General features: G+C 45.2%; 1 protein-coding gene across 2 annotated transcripts in view; it reads left to right on the top strand.

Annotated features, from left to right (window-relative positions):
* The window catches only part of VPS37A (VPS37A subunit of ESCRT-I), a 391,970-nt gene that overhangs the window by 88,101 nt on the left and 282,306 nt on the right, over window positions 1–21,563 (top strand). The window lies entirely within an intron of this gene.

Raw genomic sequence — 21,563 nt, 5'->3', positions numbered from 1 at the left:
GCCATTGGTGACATGGTTTATAATGGTACAATTGCCCTATTTCAGGAGTTAAGAGATGAATACAGCCTCTCGAAACATGACTTTTTTAAGTATTTGCAAATAAGGAATTTCATTTATACACATCCACATATTGTACCACTCTGTCCTAATGAATTTATGGAAATAATAAAAAAACCAACACGCATAGGGATTATTTACAATTACCTGTTAAATTTACAGCAGGATGATATGGAACAGCAGGTATCAAAATGGCGTACGAGACTAGGTACATCTGTAGTACCTTTTCAAGAATCAATTTGTATGGCTGATACAATTATTCTATCTGCCAATTTATATTCACAGCATTATAAAAATTTGTTTAATCTTTATCATACACCACTTAAAATGCTAAAATGGAGTAATGCAAACAATGGGAAATGCTATAGATGTCAATGTGACTTGGCAGATATTATACATATATTTTCAGACTGCCCTATATTAAAACCGTTTTTTGTATCCATAGAATTTTTTTTAGCACATATTACAAAATGTGATGTAAAAATCTCTAAAGAGATGATTATTTTTGGTTTATCAAATGATAATGAACTGTTTTAGGTTATCAAGAAAATAGATATATCTTATTCATGGCTATGGCTGTAGCTCGCCTTTGTATATCATCAATGTGGCTAAAACCTGAAGCACCTACATATGAAATGTGGCGAGCAAAGTTTTATAATATTTTTCATTTAGAATTTAATTTGTATCGCATTAAATCAATTACGAAAAAGAGAACCGGGTACAAAATATGGCAGACTCTGATAGAATATTTGGATCATTAGCTATTATTATTTATGTTATCAAATAAGATAAAGCTGCTGTTCAGACTGTATTTATCTGATGCTAAAATCACTTTTCTTGCTTTATGTCTATTTATGTTGAATATGTTAATTACTAAGTTGAAATATTGATATGTTTGTTTTTTCTATATATGGCTTTGAACTGAATCAATAAAAAAATAAAAAAATCCAGAAGGCCACAGTGTGGCCACGCCCACATGGGCGGGAAACCCACAAATTCAGAAGGTGATTAATTTTGCTATATATATATATATATATATATATATATATATTAGAACAGTTTTTCTCCGAGGAAGAAGGTGATTCATTTTGCTAAACGTCTTCGCCAAGCCTGCAGCTCCTGATGAAATGCCATCCGGCATGAAACGCGTCGGGCCTTTCAGGACACTAGTAGTGCGGAGCAAGTGCGCTGTTGACAGCAAGCTGATTTCCCTCATTGAATAAAGAAGGTCTACAATTTTTCATTCGAGTGGGCTGACTCATTCCAGGCAATCTTTGTTGGACATGTTTATGCGGCGCAGTCTGAGCCGCGAGTCAAGCCCCACTGCACTGTGTTGCAGCCCCGCTGGGACGCCATAAGACGCCTCGGCTTTGGGGCGAGTGAAACCTTTTGAAGGATACAAATGGTGGCTGCGAGTAACGCACCTTGACTTTCGCAACCCACTGGGGGTTTTAATTTTTTGGGACACTTCAAAGTACGTTTTGGCAAACCCACTGGGGAAAACAAAATCACCACAAGATCCAGAAGGCCACAGTGTGGCCACGGCCACATGGGCGAGAAACCCACAAATTCAAAAGGTGATTAATTTTGCTATATATATATATATATATATATTAGAACAGTTTTTCTCCGAGGAAGAAAATTGGTCACACCTTGTAAAACTCCTTAAAAAGCTGCTTTATTAATGAAACAACAAGCGACTTGAAGGCTGAGTCCTGACATGTTTCGTTCCTCCTGGAACTTTCTCAAAGGGTAAGCCTCGCTCTCTGACCTGTTTCACGCAACTCCACAGTTCGATGTTGCAGCATCCATTTCGTTTGCCTCCAGTGGCCTTTATTCAGGAATCACTTCCGTTTCGAAATGCGTTGTGGTACTTGTGGTTGCGCATCAGTTCTAGACCTTTTAAATATGCAGTCCGGTGTTGTTTCAAGGTCTTCTTTCTTTAATTACGTGTCCAACTCGGTGTTAGAAGCTGTTGCTGATTTCGGACACCCGTCCGGAAATGCAATTTAAAAGGGCTGTTAATTTAAAGACCCTCCAGTGGGTAGAGCGCTTTGCCGCTTTGTGTGATGTGAGCGCTTGTTATTAAAGGTGCTCCTCCGTTGTGGCAGCGAGTTTTCGAGGGTCAATTTGCATTTGAAATTGACATCCTCACCAGTGCGAGTAACGCACCTTGACTTTCGCAACCCACTGGGGGTTTTAATTTTTTGGGACACTTCAAAGTACGTTTTGGCAAACCCACTGGGGAAAACAAAATCACCACAAGATCCAGAAGGCCACAGTGTGGCCACGGCCACATGGGCGAGAAACCCACAAATTCAAAAGGTGATTAATTTTGCTATATATATATATATATATATATATATATATATATATATATATATATATATATATATATATATATATATATATATATATATATATATATATATATATATATATATATATATATATATATATAATTTTTGGGATGTATATACCAAGGTGTGCGTATATCTAATTTTCATATTTATTTATTTATATCTATGATATTGAGTATACATGTATACATACACACAATCTGCAAAATACAAACTGTGCCCTCTCACGAGTAGAGGCCAATGCAGGGCGCTCCTGAAAAGCATTCAAGCCACTTATTATACTGTCATGTCTACAGATGCATGTAACAACAACCAATGTGCACATTACAAAGAAATGTCAACAACATCTATGCGTCAAACAACACAAAGTTATTCAGAAACGGCAAAGAAACTTAGCATTTATGCATGTCTAGTATTTCTTTCATGTCTAACAATCACATGTGGGGGGTGAAAGCATCACCAATAGAAAGAAAAAAACGGGGTATAAAAATCGAAAGCGGACGGTGTCCAGTCAATTGATAAAGAATACTTGTTATTCGAAACGCGTCTGACCGGACATCAGCTGTGAGCAAATAAAGACCTGCTTAACCACGTTACTTTGGTGTCCGTTTCTCGTCCTTTGGAGCGCTACCGGCTGGAGTGCATCTAAGTGGTGTGTAAAACCCCAGTGGAGATATATATATATAATATGCAGTGGTAGTGGCTCGTGTATTAGCAAGACGTACAGCTGTTTGCTTTCATGGATGTTTTTCTTCAAGTGAAGAGGTTACTCATCCAGCTGCACAATTTGGCTTTTTTTGTGAAACTCAAAACTTATGTTAACCAGAAGCATTTAATTTTTGGAGTTTTGATGGAGTCTTCTCTGATGAAAGAGTTTCTGCAACTAGAAGCAGTTCAGATGTCATGTTTCTGTGTATACCAAACAGAACAATTATGGTAGAGCTTTATTTAAAACTTGTTTTGAAGAATCGTACCTCCCAATGGTACCTCAGGCATGGTTGTTTATAAACTTGCTTCAGTGCTCATTGATGACCAAATGTAGCGACTGAATGATTTGTGGAGAGGAACTAGGATTCTGTGAGAGGAAGAGAAGGAGGATTCCAAAAGCACGTGGCCAGGAGGAAAACCCACCTTTACAGTTACTGGATCATTTGAGATGCATGGTACTGGAAGTTTTAGCTCTTTTAATAACATTGAACATGAATTAGGTGAAATAGGAAGTCACATAGATGAAGTAATATCGACTTGATAGGTTGGAATTTGACAACATTACAGACTGGGGAGGTGGCCAGTATGGTTTGAGAGGAACCAAACGTGTTGTTTTCTGATCCGTCTTCGAAAGTTTAATTAGAAGTAATCTTATGAAACAAGGATTTTATGGACACAGGCTGAAAAGGCAATTCAGATAAGGTGTTCAACACTATTTTTGAAGTAAGGGGACAGCTAACGTGGTGTTTTGATCACCCTTTGAGGTAAAAGAATGTACAGAGCGTGTCAAAAATGGCTTCCATAGAGAGGGCCATTGTGCATGCTGGTAAAAACATAAGATTTTGCCTCCTACACCGGGCAAGGTCCAATCCTTGGGTGACTGGAGTGAGGTCCTCTTTGACTGTGCAGAATAACAGAGAGCTACAACAAGGGGTGGTGAGGGACAGAGTCTCTGAATTAAGCAGAAAGCTCTCACCCAGTCAAGAGATCAGGGCTAGATCCAACACCGTTTTTTAGCTCACTGCACCATCCCAGTTTCAGAACCTGACTGTATGCAAATTAGTCTGTTCCTGTCCCAGTGCATGATGGGAACAGGGCAAACCAAACTACAAAAGCCAATTCTTACACTGGGAAGGAAACAAGCTCCCGGGGACCGGTTTCTGACATTACAGCCGTCTTCGGCCCGGTGTTTCTCACTGCTCCTTCAGGATTCAAGCAAGCCGGGCCGAAGAGGCTGAAATGCCAGAAACCGGTCCCCGGTAGCTTGTCTCCTTTCTGGTAAAGAATTGGCTTGGTAGTTTAGTCTGCCCTGTTCCCATGATGCACTGGGCCAGGGACAGACTGATTTGCATATAGCCAGGTTCTGAGCTGGGATGGGGCAGTGAGATAAATAACGGTGATGGATCAAGCCCTGATCTTTGGACTGGGTAAGAGTGGTCTGCTCAATTCAGACACTCTGTTCATCACCACCCCCTTTTGTAAATCGATTTTGGCCACTATAGGTGTGGCAGGGTATACTCAGACATGAGTCCCTTTCTCACTGCTCCATCAGGATTCAAGCAAGCCGGGCCGAAGAGGCTGAAATGCCAGAAACCGGTCCCCGGTAGCTTGTCTCCTTTCTGGTAAAGAATTGGCTTGGTAGTTTAGTCTGCCCTGTTCCCATGATGCACTGGGCCAGGGACAGACTGATTTGCATATAGCCAGGTTCTGAGCTGGGATGGGGCAGTGAGATAAATAACGGTGATGGATCAAGCCCTGATCTTTGGACTGGGTAAGAGTGGTCTGCTCAATTCAGACACTCTGTTCATCACCACCCCCTTTTGTAAATCGATTTTGGCCACTATAGGTGTGGCAGGGTATACTCAGACATGAGTCCCTTTCTCACTGCTCCATCAGGATTCAAGCAAGCCGGGCCGAAGAGGCTGAAATGCCAGAAACCGGTCCCCGGTAGCTTGTCTCCTTTCTGGTAAAGAATTGGCTTGGTAGTTTAGTCTGCCCTGTTCCCATGATGCACTGGGCCAGGGACAGACTGATTTGCATATAGCCAGGTTCTGAGCTGGGATGGGGCAGTGAGATAAATAACAGTGATGGATCAAGCCCTGATCTTTGGACTGGGTAAGAGTGGTCTGCTCAATTCAGACACTCTGTTCATCACCACCCCCTTTTGTAAATCGATTTTGGCCACTATAGGTGTGGCAGGGTATACTCAGACATGAGTCCCTTTCTCACTGCTCCATCAGGATTCAAGCAAGCCGGGCCGAAGAGGCTGAAATGCCAGAAACCGGTCCCCGGTAGCTTGTCTCCTTTCTGGTAAAGAATTGGCTTGGTAGTTTAGTCTGCCCTGTTCCCATGATGCACTGGGCCAGGGACAGACTGATTTGCATATAGCCAGGTTCTGAGCTGGGATGGGGCAGTGAGATAAATAACGGTGATGGATCAAGCCCTGATCTTTGGACTGGGTAAGAGTGGTCTGCTCAATTCAGACACTCTGTTCATCACCACCCCCTTTTGTAAATCGATTTTGGCCACTATAGGTGTGGCAGGGTATACTCAGACATGAGTCCCTTTCTCACTGCTCCATCAGGATTCAAGCAAGCCGGGCCGAAGAGGCTGAAATGCCAGAAACCGGTCCCCGGTAGCTTGTCTCCTTTCTGGTAAAGAATTGGCTTGGTAGTTTAGTCTGCCCTGTTCCCATGATGCACTGGGCCAGGGACAGACTGATTTGCATATAGCCAGGTTCTGAGCTGGGATGGGGCAGTGAGATAAATAACGGTGATGGATCAAGCCCTGATCTTTGGACTGGGTAAGAGTGGTCTGCTCAATTCAGACACTCTGTTCATCACCACCCCCTTTTGTAAATCGATTTTGGCCACTATAGGTGTGGCAGCGTATACTCAGACATGAGTCCCTTTCTCACTGCTCCATCAGGATTCAAGCAAGCCGGGCCGAAGAGGCTGAAATGCCAGAAACCGGTCCCCGGTAGCTTGTCTCCTTTCTGGTAAAGAATTGGCTTGGTAGTTTAGTCTGCCCTGTTCCCATGATGCACTGGGCCAGGGACAGACTGATTTGCATATAGCCAGGTTCTGAGCTGGGATGGGGCAGTGAGATAAATAACGGTGATGGATCAAGCCCTGATCTTTGGACTGGGTAAGAGTGGTCTGCTCAATTCAGACACTCTGTTCATCACCACCCCCTTTTGTAAATCGATTTTGGCCACTATAGGTGTGGCAGGGTATACTCAGACATGAGTCCCTTTCTCACTGCTCCATCAGGATTCAAGCAAGCCGGGCCGAAGAGGCTGAAATGCCAGAAACCGGTCCCCGGTAGCTTGTCTCCTTTCTGGTAAAGAATTGGCTTGGTAGTTTAGTCTGCCCTGTTCCCATGATGCACTCGGCCAGGGACAGACTGATTTGCATATAGCCAGGTTCTGAGCTGGGATGGGGCAGTGAGATAAATAACGGTGATGGATCAAGCCCTGATCTTTGGACTGGGTAAGAGTGGTCTGCTCAATTCAGACACTCTGTTCATCACCACCCCCTTTTGTAAATCGATTTTGGCCACTATAGGTGTGGCAGGGTATACTCAGACATGAGTCCCTTTCTCACTGCTCCATCAGGATTCAAGCAAGCCGGGCCGAAGAGGCTGAAATGCCAGAAACCGGTCCCCGGTAGCTTGTCTCCTTTCTGGTAAAGAATTGGCTTGGTAGTTTAGTCTGCCCTGTTCCCATGATGCACTGGGCCAGGGACAGACTGATTTGCATATAGCCAGGTTCTGAGCTGGGATGGGGCAGTGAGATAAATAACGGTGATGGATCAAGCCCTGATCTTTGGACTGGGTAAGAGTGGTCTGCTCAATTCAGACACTCTGTTCATCACCACCCCCTTTTGTAAATCGATTTTGGCCACTATAGGTGTGGCAGGGTATACTCAGACATGAGTCCCTTTCTCACTGCTCCATCAGGATTCAAGCAAGCCGGGCCGAAGAGGCTGAAATGCCAGAAACCGGTCCCCGGTAGCTTGTCTCCTTTCTGGTAAAGAATTGGCTTGGTAGTTTAGTCTGCCCTGTTCCCATGATGCACTGGGCCAGGGACAGACTGATTTGCATATAGCCAGGTTCTGAGCTGGGATGGGGCAGTGAGATAAATAACGGTGATGGATCAAGCCCTGATCTTTGGACTGGGTAAGAGTGGTCTGCTCAATTCAGACACTCTGTTCATCACCACCCCCTTTTGTAAATCGATTTTGGCCACTATAGGTGTGGCAGGGTATACTCAGACATGAGTCCCTTTCTCACTGCTCCATCAGGATTCAAGCAAGCCGGGCCGAAGAGGCTGAAATGCCAGAAACCGGTCCCCGGTAGCTTGTCTCCTTTCTGGTAAAGAATTGGCTTGGTAGTTTAGTCTGCCCTGTTCCCATGATGCACTGGGCCAGGGACAGACTGATTTGCATATAGCCAGGTTCTGAGCTGGGATGGGGCAGTGAGATAAATAACGGTGATGGATCAAGCCCTGATCTTTGGACTGGGTAAGAGTGGTCTGCTCAATTCAGACACTCTGTTCATCACCACCCCCTTTTGTAAATCGATTTTGGCCACTATAGGTGTGGCAGGGTATACTCAGACATGAGTCCCTTTCTCACTGCTCCATCAGGATTCAAGCAAGCCGGGCCGAAGAGGCTGAAATGCCAGAAACCGGTCCCCGGTAGCTTGTCTCCTTTCTGGTAAAGAATTGGCTTGGTAGTTTAGTCTGCCCTGTTCCCATGATGCACTGGGCCAGGGACAGACTGATTTGCATATAGCCAGGTTCTGAGCTGGGATGGGGCAGTGAGATAAATAACGGTGATGGATCAAGCCCTGATCTTTGGACTGGGTAAGAGTGGTCTGCTCAATTCAGACACTCTGTTCATCACCACCCCCTTTTGTAAATCGATTTTGGCCACTATAGGTGTGGCAGGGTATACTCAGACATGAGTCCCTTTCTCACTGCTCCATCAGGATTCAAGCAAGCCGGGCCGAAGAGGCTGAAATGCCAGAAACCGGTCCCCGGTAGCTTGTCTCCTTTCTGGTAAAGAATTGGCTTGGTAGTTTAGTCTGCCCTGTTCCCATGATGCACTGGGCCAGGGACAGACTGATTTGCATATAGCCAGGTTCTGAGCTGGGATGGGGCAGTGAGATAAATAACGGTGATGGATCAAGCCCTGATCTTTGGACTGGGTAAGAGTGGTTTGCTCAATTCAGACACTCTGTTCATCACCACCCCCTTTTGTAAATCAATAACAGAGAGCAGCATTTTTATTTTCCAGGTTGTCCGACCCTTCAGGTGATCGGGTCCTTCCTGGGATGAGTGGGGCATTAGAAATCTGAATATTAAAATCATTGTATTGAATCTCAGGGAGATAAGCAAGGTGTTATAATTGTTTGTCTCTCAAATTCAATGCATTCCACCAAAAGTCCCGCTGAGATGTACTATATTAACAAGTGCAGGGGAGGGGGCTCCTTGGAACTATGCATTTAGGCAATAATGATGACTGTGAGTGATTCCGAGGGGCATTTAAAGTAAAGCTGCTAATTTTGAAAGAGAGAGAAGGCTACTTCATCACTTCACTAATGTATCGTTCATCAAAATGTGGGATCTGGCGTATCAAGAAGTGGGATTGCCACAGACTGGATTTGTTTGCAATGTATGCCAAGTTTCCAAGGATGGATAGACTGGACAGTATGATGATTTTTCATGTGATATTCCATGTACTGTATTCCTTCCCACTTTTTCTCTTGTACAAATGGTCTAGATACATCCAGATCATTTTAGACAGGGACTGTGGTGGTCCCCAATTGACTTATGAGGGCATAGTACATTTTTCTTCTCTTTCTCAAAGTTGGAAAGGGAGACTTTTCAAATTGCCTATGTTTCTCTCCTTCTTTCTAATGATGGTGAGTGTCTGTGGCATTAAGCCACAACCTTCTATGGTGACATATTTACCTTCTGAAAGTTTTCCCACTAGGGATCAGAGGAGCTTATGAATGTTCTAGGGGGAAGAGAGAAGAGCACAAGATGTCTTTATATTAGCTGATGCCTCAAGTCCAGTACTGCATGTTCTGTAATCTAAGAAAGTATGATTTATTAAATATGTCACTGCTTGTGGAACAAAATGTTCATGTAGAGCTTGCAAAAGAGGCATTGTCAGCTTCAACCATGAGAGGAGTGATGGAAGTGATTCCTATTTTAATGTTGTCTGACAAGAATTCCCTTTTTAAGCCTCATGTAGATTTGCATGTTCTTAACGGGCTTTCACATTGGTTATGTCTTAAGCACGGTTTCACATCTCAGTAGGATTTCAACTTAGTGTCATTCTGCTCCATGCCACTGGAATCAAGCTATCCTGGCTGATGACTGCTGATAGCCAGAAACCGGTCCTAGGATCCTTGATTCCGGTCCAGGGAAGACCTGGCTTGGCAGTTCGGGCTGGACTGTTCCCATAAGGCAGAGGGTCGAGACTGATTTGCATATGGCCATGTCTGAACTGGGGTGGTGTGCTGAGCAAAATAACGATGGATTAAACACAGATATGTGACTGGGGGTGAATGTTTTGCCATTGTGCAACATTCTGCATTCTGCTGATAGCACCATTGTTCAAGCCTTTACATACAAGTGATGTGAAGTATCTCTCTTTCAAACTACTTGCTCTTAGCATGTGCCTTAGTCCAGAGAGAGATTGGATTTTGAGCCTTTTCAGTGTATCTACATTAACCCCTTCACTGCGGCGGCTATTCCGCCGCAGTGCTAAGGCGGCGGGGGGGCCGCGCGGCACGCCCATGCTGGTGACGGAATTGCTCCGTCACCAGCCGCGGTCGCGCTGTGCTCATGACGGAGCGGTTCCATCACGGCCCCGCCCGCTCAATGGAACGCTCCACGTAGGCGCGGAATCCGCGCTGCGCAGGTGTGCCGAGCGGGCCGTGACGGAACTGCTCCATCATCAGCACAGCGCGACCGCAGCTGATGACGGAGTGGTTCCGTCACCAGCAGGGGAGCCACTTTTTTAATGGGATTGGAAGAGATATAAGAATAAAAGATAGTTTTGTCTTACTTATTCCTTTTAATCTTCACTCACTTTGCACTGCACATATATTTTCCATCAACGAACCATATACTTCTGTTATTCGCACCTATATGGTTCCCTTTCTTCATACCTCTTTCTTGTCTGTGATCAACTGGGGAGTTGGTATAAGGATGTCCAAATGATGACACTGGCCTATCTTGGCAGTTGATGGAAATCTGACTGCCTGTAGAAATGTTTACATTTGATTAAATGTGTACAATTGTTGTCCCTCTTCGCTTTTATTTTTCCCTTCTTTGGCCACCAGATTTTTATGATTAGATAGGCAGGATGCTTCCTGTTTATATAGTGAGTGCTGGCCTAGACACCACAAGCTGCATGGACAGATCATTGAGCATGTCAATAACCTCAAGATGCCATTCTTGGCTATGTTCCACGGGGTTCTGTTGCGTTCAGAAAACTCTCATGGGCATGCCCTTTAACAGGAAGAGACTATTTAGGCAAAAAGGCGATGCAGCACTGGAGCACTTCAAGCAAGGTAGTGCCACTGTACATTCTCTAGGTTTACAATCCGCTTCAAACTCTTTCTCCAGGGGTTTCCAAAAGAAGTCAGAAGCCTCTACATCAGATAAACAGCAGGAAAGCAGTGTGGTAATACAGAGTGAAAGGCATGGACTGTGCCAGACACCTGTCCTCCTCCTCCTCCTCCTCTTCCAACTTCTTCTCATCTTCAGCAACACCGAGGAACAGCAGATGTTTACCTGCGAAGGATCATGTTTGGGCATGAATACAGGGGTGCTACTCTTGGTAATTAAGAGTTCAAAGAAGTATGGAGGTTTAGACTGAACCTTGACTTCTGAATATTGACTTGGTTCCTCTGGAAAGACAAGTTCACTATGCTGTCCCTGGCTCTAGTTTTGTTCCTGCTGGATCTTGAGGACTGGAAAGAGTCTTTAGACTTGCAGGATGCATACTTTCACATTACGGTCTTGTGGTCCCTCAGAAAAAATGTGGTTTGTGTTGGGTTCTACCCATTACCAACTTTTATTTGGATTAACTTCTGCTTCTTGAATCTTTGTGAATGTGATGGCAGTGGTATTGCCCCAGGTGTGCTCATGAAGATGCATACATTTTCCATATGGCGTGGGGCTGCCCAGCCCTAACCCGTTTTCGGCTTGAGGACGCACTGAACAGAAGAAATATATCTGTTAGGCCTCTATCGGAGACATACTGAGAGAAAGGCTGGCAACAGGTTTTAAGATTTGGCCTTGGGTGTTGGCCGCAGAGACATTGCACATCCATGGAAATCGCCGGATGGGCCACCCCACAGTAGGTGGAGGGCGGATATTGAGGCAGTCTTGTGGTCTGACACCCTGTGATGACCTTTGACTACCATTATTTTAATTGACTTTAGTGTGTTATTTTATCCTAGCCTGAATGTACGACGGTTCTGCATATGCCTATTTCTCTTAAAAGTTTATTTCCTGTAATCTTGCAGTCTTTCAGTGGGAGCTGTCACGGAGTTGGACAGCCTTGCCAAGAACAGAAGGTGTGGGATGTGCATTTGAAAGCGTAAGAGGGAGAGAGAGTTGTGGAATGTACTTTTTGGTCTTGAAGTGCAGTGTTGTGGGCAGTGATACACACATGTGCTTGGTGTTGTACATTGAGAGATGAAGTATGTGAAACTATAAGCAGTTGTGCTCAATTGTGCATTGTGTTGTACATTGATGAGTATGATGAAGTTCTTAGTATTGGCTTTGACATGGTCTCATGTCATCCTTTCTTCTGACTCTGCTTGGCTTCAGCTTTTCTGCATGCACAGCAGCTCTTGCAAGCTGTTTGGGTTAATCACATTCAAGGTATTTTTGTTTTTGTGAGAGATTGTTAAATGTTCCCGGAAGGCTTTGTGAGCTTTGTCTGGAACATGCAAGATTTGAAGCAGGGATGACGTGAGAACTACTTCCAGCCAGGGAATCTTTGCTTGGAACCTGGCCAGTTCTGGTAAGATTCCCCTGGCATGGGGGGAGGTCTTTCTCAAACCTTCTACTGTGTTTTGAGATTATAAAGCTGAGGGTTGTTGTCTTAGAAACCAGGAGTTTGGAATCCGAGTGCGGACGGACTCGTCTACTTTGGAGCGTGAACCCTAGATGCTAAGGCTCTCAATCATGACTGTTTAACTTCCCCAGTCAGGAGTGGGCTGAGATACAGTGTTGCACCAGGTGAATTATTGAGTTTTGATTATTGCCAATGTGATATTTGGGCATTGGCTTTAATCACTTCATGTGTTTTCTTTGTGATGTGTGAGTGAGTCAAGGTGCACCTCCAAAGTACTCATATATCTTTCTGATCTCTTGCAGGATGTCCAGTATATTTGCTTGAGTCTTATTTCATATTCTCCAGTATTAGGGTGTCTTTCATAGATTCACATGCTTGAATAATTCCCCGTCGTCGAAGTGGGAGTGCCACGGTACATAAAATAGTAGTAATATACATAATATATATATAAAACATCATAAATATACATATAAATATAATATATATAAATAATCATAAAGAAAATGTTAAAAGTATTATAGAACAACATAGGCCTGAGAGGCCCAAAGGGAGAATTCACTTTAGTAACATATCCATGTCATTATAATAGTCCACATTCCAGCCAATCAGGCTGCAGCACCCTCTAGAACCTTCTCCTCAGAAGCTCAAGCCCTTAGATTTTCTACCGCACGTCGTGTGAATGGAGTCTCCCTGAGCTCTGCTCAGTTTCTTCTATCTTCAAACCTTTCAACTTCTACAAAATGTCTTCTACTAAGAAATCTTTATTCAGGCCTTGTTCTTCTTGTGGGAAACTATGCCTGTTCCATGAGGACCCTCATAAAAAGTGCATCTATTGCCTGTACCCGGACCATGAGGTGAGGAACTGCAAGTTCTGCAGAACATTTTCCTCTAAAACTCTAAAGGATAGAAAGGCCCGTCTCCTTCTGTGGCTACAGAAGTTGAAGACTACAGATAATCCTATATCTGATGTGGAGAGTATCTTCCTACCATTCCAAGACTTCTCTTAAGCGTGGGTCGGAGACTGAGATGCCTCTCCTTTCCTAAAAAGGAAGAAGTTTGTGGACGCTCCAAAGTCTGTCTCCCCACGGGATCTGCTGGCCTCTACGCCTACGGGACCTGGTTCTCTGGCGTCGCAGTCCCAAGCTGTGCCCTCGTCGTCCAAAACGAGCGCCAGCTCATCGACGAGCTCATTGACGCGCTCGTCGATGACAAGATCCGTCGACGTTGTGCCTACGATGACGATGACATGCTCGACGACGTACCAAGAGGTTAGACCCTTAACCTCCATTGTGAAGATCCCGTCTACGGCGAAAAAATCAGTCTCATCGACGGCCTTGCCAAAGAAGTATTCGTCGACGAAGGCTTCGCCGACGCGTCGCTCGTCGACGATACCATCTTCGTCGACAGTACCACCTTCGTCGACGGTACCACCTTCGTCGACGGTATCCTCGTCGACATCAAATTCAATGTCGACGACCACCTCCTCGCCGACAGCCCCGTCGACGGCGAAGAAGACCTCGTTGACGACAGCCGCACCATCGAAGGGAAAAGTCCTGGCTCCGTCGACGGATTCCGGTTCATCATCGACGCCTGGTTCTGCATTGTCGAATCGCTAAACGACGGTTTTGACCACGAGCTCGTCAACGGGTCACTATTCTCTAGCTACTGCAACAACCTTTACTGTAGTGACGGCTTCATTTGTAAAACGTCCCGGTCCGCTGGATTTTAATCCTCTTCAAGGTGATTCTCGCCCCCCTACTCAACTATTTGCGTCTGCAGAGGAGGAATCTTCAGATGGTTCTATGTTGATGACACCTTTCGTCCTGCAGCAAGTCCTTCGGAGCTCAATATAAAATATCAGGACTATGAGGATGAGGACATTGATGACAGGGGTTTACTCTTCCAAGTTAATGATGACCAGCTGGATGTTGATCACGAGGTTCCTATGGCACAAATACCAGTGTCTTTGATATCGAACCTTCAACACATGTTAGACGATTATAATCGCTGATTCCCACCTTCAGCGCAGAATTCTCCTGCTCCGCCTCCTCAAGCACAAGAGCCACTTCTGTTGCTCAGCCAAGATCACCAGTTCTTCCAGATCCTGGTACTGATGATGATGATGTTCGCCATGATACCGACCAGGACGACGACGCTGTCCTTACAGATTGGGACAACTAGCGGGCCCAGACACTGTCTCCTCCTCCTGTATCTCCCCTGGCTTCTCACCCAGTGGACATTGGGGGTTTCCACAAATTGATGGTGAGAGCCGCGAAACGTTTTCACTTGCCTATGGACGTCAAACAACAGGACTGCTTCCTTTATGACTTCAAGGATCAATCTTTGAAGCAAGTACATACCATCCCAATAATTGACTTCATATGGCAGGAGAGGCTTAAACTTATGGAACGGCCTAACTCATCACTGCCGTGCGTCCGCGCCTTGACAAGAAGTACATGGCGCCTGCGGATTCACCGGCATGCCTTGTGTCACAACCTAAGGCTGACTCGGTCATTACGCAAGCTGCCCAGAAGAGGTCGCGTAACCCGACAACTCTGTTGACTTCGCCTCCGGATCAGGAGGGTTGCCGCCTGGATACCATTGGGAAGAAATTCACCACTATGGCTGCAACGACGGTCACGGCGGCAAACTCCTTGGCCATCCTCGGACGATATGACCGTCAGATGTGGTCAGAGATCATGGTTTTGGTTGACCTACTTACAGAATCCTCCAGGGCTGAAGCCCATAAGATTGTGCAGGAGGGAGAGAAGATCTCTGAAATTATTGACTGCGCCATTGATATTTCCTGGACGGGCTTCAGACTGCTCGCAGGTGCTGCAGTCTTAAGGAGGCAGTACTGGCTTAAGGCTACGGCTTTTCAGCCTGAAGTACAGGCAAGGGGGCTGGACTTGCCTTTTGATGGAGAATCCTTCTTTGGCAAGCATGTGGACGACGCCTTAGAGTCCATCAGGAAGGACACGGACACTGCTCGGGCTCTGGGATCTCTCCAGTACCGGAAGCGGCCCTTTCCTGGAGCACGTGGCAGAGGTACTTCCTCCAATTTTCGTGACTCCTCCCAGTACTGCTCCTATGGTGAAAACAAGCAGCGCTACTCCTATCAAATTCCAAATAGGCAATCCAATTCCAGGCCTTATCGAAGGAAGAGCACCTACAGAGGAGGTGCTACCTCTAAGAAACAGTGACTTTCTCAGGGTCAAGTGTTCTCCTGCTCTGAAGATTGGAGGTCGAATCTCCCAGCACTTCTGCAATTGGTCAAAGATAACTTTAGATCGTTGGGTGTCATCTTAAAGGGCCACGCTCTCGAATTTCTCAAATTTCTCAAATTTCCTATGGCTCTCCCCCAGCACATTTGAAGGAACTGTTTGCGCAGGTCAGAATTATGATACAAAAAGGGGCTGTCGAAGTGGTTCATCGATTACAACAAGGCAAGGGCTTTTATTACCACTTTTTCCTTATCAGGAAAAAGTCAGGAGAATGGTGCCCTATCTTAGACCTCCGAGCCCTCAACATGTTCATCAAATCCCAAACATTTCGGATGCTGACCTTACTGGAAATTTTACAGTTCCTAAATCCCGGAGAGTTCATCTCCACAATCGACCTCCAAGATGCATATTTTCATGTGCCAATCCATCACAGACACAGAAAGTATCTTCGCTTCACAGTTGGATCGAAACACTTCCAATTCAAGGTTTTACCTTTCAGCCTTCGTTCCGCTCCGAGAGTCTTCACAAAAATCAAGGCTCCGGTTGCGGCTTTTCTTCGCCTACAGGGCATACAGTTCTACCCTTACTTGGACGACTGCCTGATAAAGGCTCAAACCTTTCATGCAGCAAGACAACACACTCAGACTTGCCTGTCTTTCACGCCTTGGGTCTTTCCATCAACCATGAGAAATTTCCTGTCCGTCCAGCACAACAAATGATCTTTCTGGGGGCATTGATAGACTCTCGTCTGGCGAAGGTGTTTGTCTCGCAGGAGCGACAAGACCGCATAGTCAAGATGGTGGCTCTTCTACGCTCAAGAAGGTCCGCTTCTGTCCGGATGTTAAAATCTTTTCTGGGCATAGCATCATCCTGCATACAACTGATCCCCAATTGCAGGCTACACATGCGAGTCCTCCAAGAGGAGTTGGACAAACAATGGCGGCAAGTCTCAGGGTCGTTCAACCACAAAGTCTGCCTGACACCCCGCATTCAGGGCGCATTGGAATGGTGGGCTCACCTTCCAAACATCGCAAGTGGGCGGCCGTTCCAGGACACAGACCCCACGCTTACCCTCACGACGGACGCCTCCTTGGAGGGTTGGGGTGCACACCTCGAAGGGTTGTCAGTCAAGGGCAAATGGACGGCAGATCAATGCACATGGCACATAAATCGCCTGGAACTCTTGGCTATCTTCCTCGCCCTAAAATCTTTCAGGCTACTGGTGGAAGGGAAGTCGCTGCTGGTGCGTACAGACAACACCACCAGTATGCACTACCTCAACAAACAAGGGGGTACGAGGTGTCTTCTGCTATCCAGACAGGCACAACAGATCTGGGAATGGGCGATTCAACATTGTGTCCACCTAACAGCAGTTCACGTACCGTACCGAACTCCATCAACCGACTCTGGAGTATGTGTTTCGCGTGTGGGGCTAGCCGGAGCTGGATCTGTTTGCGACTCCACTCAACCGCAAATGCCTACGCTTCGCAAGTCGGCATCCCCACAGCGGATCAAGCGGGAATGCGTTTTCGATCAACTGGTCGAGCAAATTCGTTTGCGCTTTTCCGCCGATCCCTCTGATTCCACGCCTACTGCACAAGATGATGCTTCAGCCGTGTCACATCCTATTGATTGCGCCCAGGTGGCCCCGTCGCCCGTGGTTCACGGATCTTCTTCTGTTTTCCCAGTGCGATCCGATTCTTCTTCGTCCTCTGCCTCATCTGCTCACCATGAGCCAGGGCCAGATTTGCTATCCGGATCCGGCGTCTCTCCAGCTTCACGCTTGGAACCTGAGCACAATGAGTTTGCACAACTGAATATCGCTCCTGAGTGCAGAGAGGTGCTTGCTCATGCACGCGCTCCTTCCACAGTTAAGACCTATAAACTGAAATGGAAACAGTTTTGTATCTGGTGCCACAAGGAGAAAATCGATCCTCTGCTCGCCACACCTGAGCAAATCCTGCCTTTTTTCCTCCTTTTGGCAAAGTCAGGACTTTCGCATTCCACTCTTAAAGTCTTCCTGGCTGCGATTTCCCGCTTTCGCCATGATGGTTCCACGTCCCTCTACTCCTCTCGGATCATTCGTCAGTTCTTTAAGGGCCTGTTCCGGATGTTTCCACCTATCCAGCGTCTACCACCTGTTTGGCGTTTGAATCTGGTCTTATCACAGCTCCTCCGACCTCCTTATAAGCCCATTGATTCAGCGCATTCCTTACTTGGAAAGTTGCCCTCCTCCTCGCACTTACATCCTCCAGGCGAGTGAGCGACATCCAAGCTTTCACCATTCAGCCTCCTTTTCTTCAATTCTCCAGGGACGCTGTTACACTTCGTACGAATCCTACATTTATTCCTAAGGTTCCTTCAGACTTCCACCTTAATGAACCTGTCATTCTCAAGAAATTTTTTTCCCAGACCCTCAGTCTCCCGCTGAGCGCTCTCTTCATTCTTTGGACTTGAAGCGCTGCCTCAAATTCTATATTCAACGCACTGCTGCTTTTCGTAAATCAGACCAGCTCTTTGTGGCCTATGGACGAATGCGCAAGGGACATCCGGTCACTAAACAATCCATTACTAGATGGATTTCTTCTGCCATCTCCTTCTGCCATCAACGGGCTGGCAAGCCTCCATCTGCTCTGGTGCGAGCACACTCCACGAGGACATCAGATCTGCAGGGCGGCAACGTGGTCCAGCAGGCACACGTTCACAAGGCCCTATTGTCTGGAGACAGCTGACGCTGCAGCCACTGCTGTGGGTCAAGCGGTGCTACGAAATCTCTTCAGATGAAGGTGAGCCTCTGTTGCTTCCCGCCTCCTGTCATAAAAGGTTCTTCCATATATATGCAATGTTCAAATGTGCATTTCTTTGCTTGCATTTGTTCTTATTGCCTTTTATGACTTTCTTGTGTTGGCGTACTGCTTTCTATTCTTATTTAAGCATGTGAATCTATGAAAGACACCCTAATACTGGAGAAGAACAAAAGTTACTTACCTGTAAACTGTGGTTCTCCAGTATTGGTGTCTTTCATAGATTCACATGAGACTCACCCTTCCTCCCCTCAGAGACTCTCTTCTCCTCATGCACTCTTGGTCACTTTGGTGCTACGAAAATCTGAGGGCTTGAGCTTCTGAGGAGAAGGTTCTAGAGGGTGCTGCTGCCTGATTGGCTGGAATGTGGACTATTATAATGACCTGGATATGTCACTAAAGTGAATTCTCCCTTTGGGCCTCTTGGGCCTATGTTGTTCTATGGTACTTATAAAATGTTCTTTATAACTATTTATATATATATTATATTTATATGTATAAGTATATGTATGATGTTTTATATATATATATATATATTATGTATATTACTACTATTTTATGTACCATGGGACTCCCACTTCGACGACGGGGAATTATTCAAGCATGTGATTCTATGAAAGACACCAATACTGGAGAACCACAGTTTACAGGTAAGTAACTTTTGTTCTTATTAGCTGCTTGTTTATTCATGGTAGTGTGTTTTTATTCCTTGCATATAAACATATATATATATATATATATATATATATATATATATATATATATATATATATATATATATATATATATATATATATATATCTTTGTGTATTTGAACCTTGTGCATTTGGCATCTGGGAAAACCTTTTTGTTAGTGAACATTGTGAAAAATAAAACCCAAAGCCTTATTCTAAAAGAGAAAATCCTTGCATTTTGTAAAATAAAACCCTTTTCTAAAGGTATTGTTTGTTTTGTATTAAAGTCTTTTGCTTCGTCCGAGTGTTGCGCCATCGTGTGGGAGCTGTATTATCCGATAGGCACAAGCAAGACACCAAGGGAGCTGCATCGCACACCAAAGATTCCAGAGACGTATGCACGAAACCCCTGGCTGAGCGGTAGATTGAAGTTGTGACTAGTTTTTTACCTAGTGTATAATGTAGGGAGTGGGGCAGGAGGTGGCAGAGACAACCTGCCCTATCCCCTTGATCAATCCCTAAGAGAATGAGTTGTTCTATATTTTCTCCAGACAATTGGATGTTGATTATTAATACTGAGGCCGAATATCGTCTTGATTCCGACCTAGATACTTACAAGTACTGACTGCCAAGTCTAGGAATTTTTTTCACTCTTTTGCGTGATACTTATATATGTTTGTTCCTACTAGCCACAGCTGTGTGCCTTTGTGTGCAAATAATACTCTGTACATCAAGGGATCTAATCTGAACTCTGATTATACCCCTCCATTAGATTTAGACGATGACCACACTAGACGGATGTATGAGGGTGGGAACAAATGTAGCTAAAGTAAACCACGTTGATTAATGCACTGCTAACTACTATGTATGCACTGATGGCACATTTTGTATAAAACAATTAAAATAAATTGAAGAGAAAAGTGATAGCATTGGTGGCAGCCCATCACAGACGTTTGGGGATTGCGGAATTAATGTACCGGAATGACTGACTGATCCGACCCATGTCGCCCAGGCTGGTGCTTCATCATTATCTTTCCTGTTGTTTGTTTGTTTTGGAGTTCACAATCATTCTGCCATATCTCACCTCTAGACCTCTTAACTACTCATGTTCATAATGGTAGTACTGGATACCATCTCGCTCAGAGCTTTCTCACCTTCGCAGAGGATACTGGACATTAGGGGGTTTTATTCTGATGTTTCAGATGACAGCTTGAGTCCAGTAGTTAAGGTCCTTCGCTTGCTCCGTCAGTTGGCTTCATGCATCCTCCTGATCACTCGTGCACGCTGGCACATGAGGGCTCTCCGACTGCTGGAGATATGGCAGTGCTGGAGGAGGCATGCTACATTTGATATGGTCTTATAGATCAGTGAAGACCTTCTGGATTGCGGTGGCGGGCACTATGAATAACTTGAATGATGGCCCTCTAGATTCTTCCCCCGCTGGTCCTTCTACATGATACCTTTGACCTTCAAGATTTATCTCGCCATATGAAGATATGATAGCTGCATAACTGGCTGTGGTGAAAATCTCTGTTTTGAGGAAATGGAGACAGTACCAGCCTCCCAGTCACAAGGACCGGCACAATAACATGGTGCAGGCAGCATAACATGAGAGAGTAATCTACCGTCTGGCTGATCAATCCCACATATAAAAACCTCTGGTCTCCTTTTCTATCATACCTCCTCTGAGGAGTGCAGTGCGTACCTATACTGAAACCTTGTTTTTTGGGGGGATTGTTTAATGGACTCAAATATGGTCCTCATCTAAAGCTGTTGATCTTTAGCGACTTATTAGATTCTTTTATCTCATGTTAGGGATGGTATTAACCTTGTTGTTAAAATTATTCAAGTATATTTGCCATTTCTGTCGAAGTGTTATACAGCCTATGAAGTGTTCACCCCAATTTCCTACCTTCACTACTTTGCTTTTTACATTGTACTGAATTGGTAACTACATGTTGGCATAAAACATTTAATAAAGACGTAAAGATTGGGAAATGATTCAAGCAAGTGAATCCTTTAACAATATAAATGTGGGAGAACTGTAGTTGCAGGGAAGCAACATATTTTGTGAATGCTAAAGCCCTTATCTCAGATTTGACACTGCTACTAATGCCATTCTGGCCATCAATGAGGATAACCTTCACTACTCCAATTTCTGGCATCTATTGAAGCCAGGTGAATATGGTTCAGCTATCAGATTTGGATACTGAGCATTCCAGTGTCTTAAATACTGAACTGAAATGAAAAAAATATTTAATAGAGCGCACTGCGGCCAAGCGGCTTCCTGGCGCTGGGGACCTGATCAGGGCTCACAGAGGGAAACCGGGAGAACTAAGAAGAGAATGCATGAGCAAAGAGGAAAGTTTTAAGGGCCTTACGGAAGTGAGTGTAAATGGGGATGGAGCGAATAGAGAGTGGGAGGCTGTTCCAGAACTGGGGGGCCAGGACCGAAAACCGAGTGCCTCCCATTCTGGTTTTACGGAAGCGGGGGATGTGCAAGAGAGAGAGGGAGGAAGATCGAAGGGTGCGGCTAGGTGCGTGAGAGGAGATGAGAGAGGTGATGAAGGAGGGGGCAGAGCGGGAGTGAGCCCGAAAGGCTAAGCAAGCACTGCTTATTTCTGGCTTC

Source organism: Lissotriton vulgaris, chromosome 3_1 (genome assembly GCF_964263255.1).
Source record: "Lissotriton vulgaris chromosome 3_1, aLisVul1.2, whole genome shotgun sequence".
NCBI lineage: Eukaryota > Metazoa > Chordata > Amphibia > Caudata > Salamandridae > Lissotriton > Lissotriton vulgaris.
The sequence above is the reverse complement of the archived record's forward strand: the minus strand, read 5'-3'. Positions and strand labels throughout refer to the sequence as shown.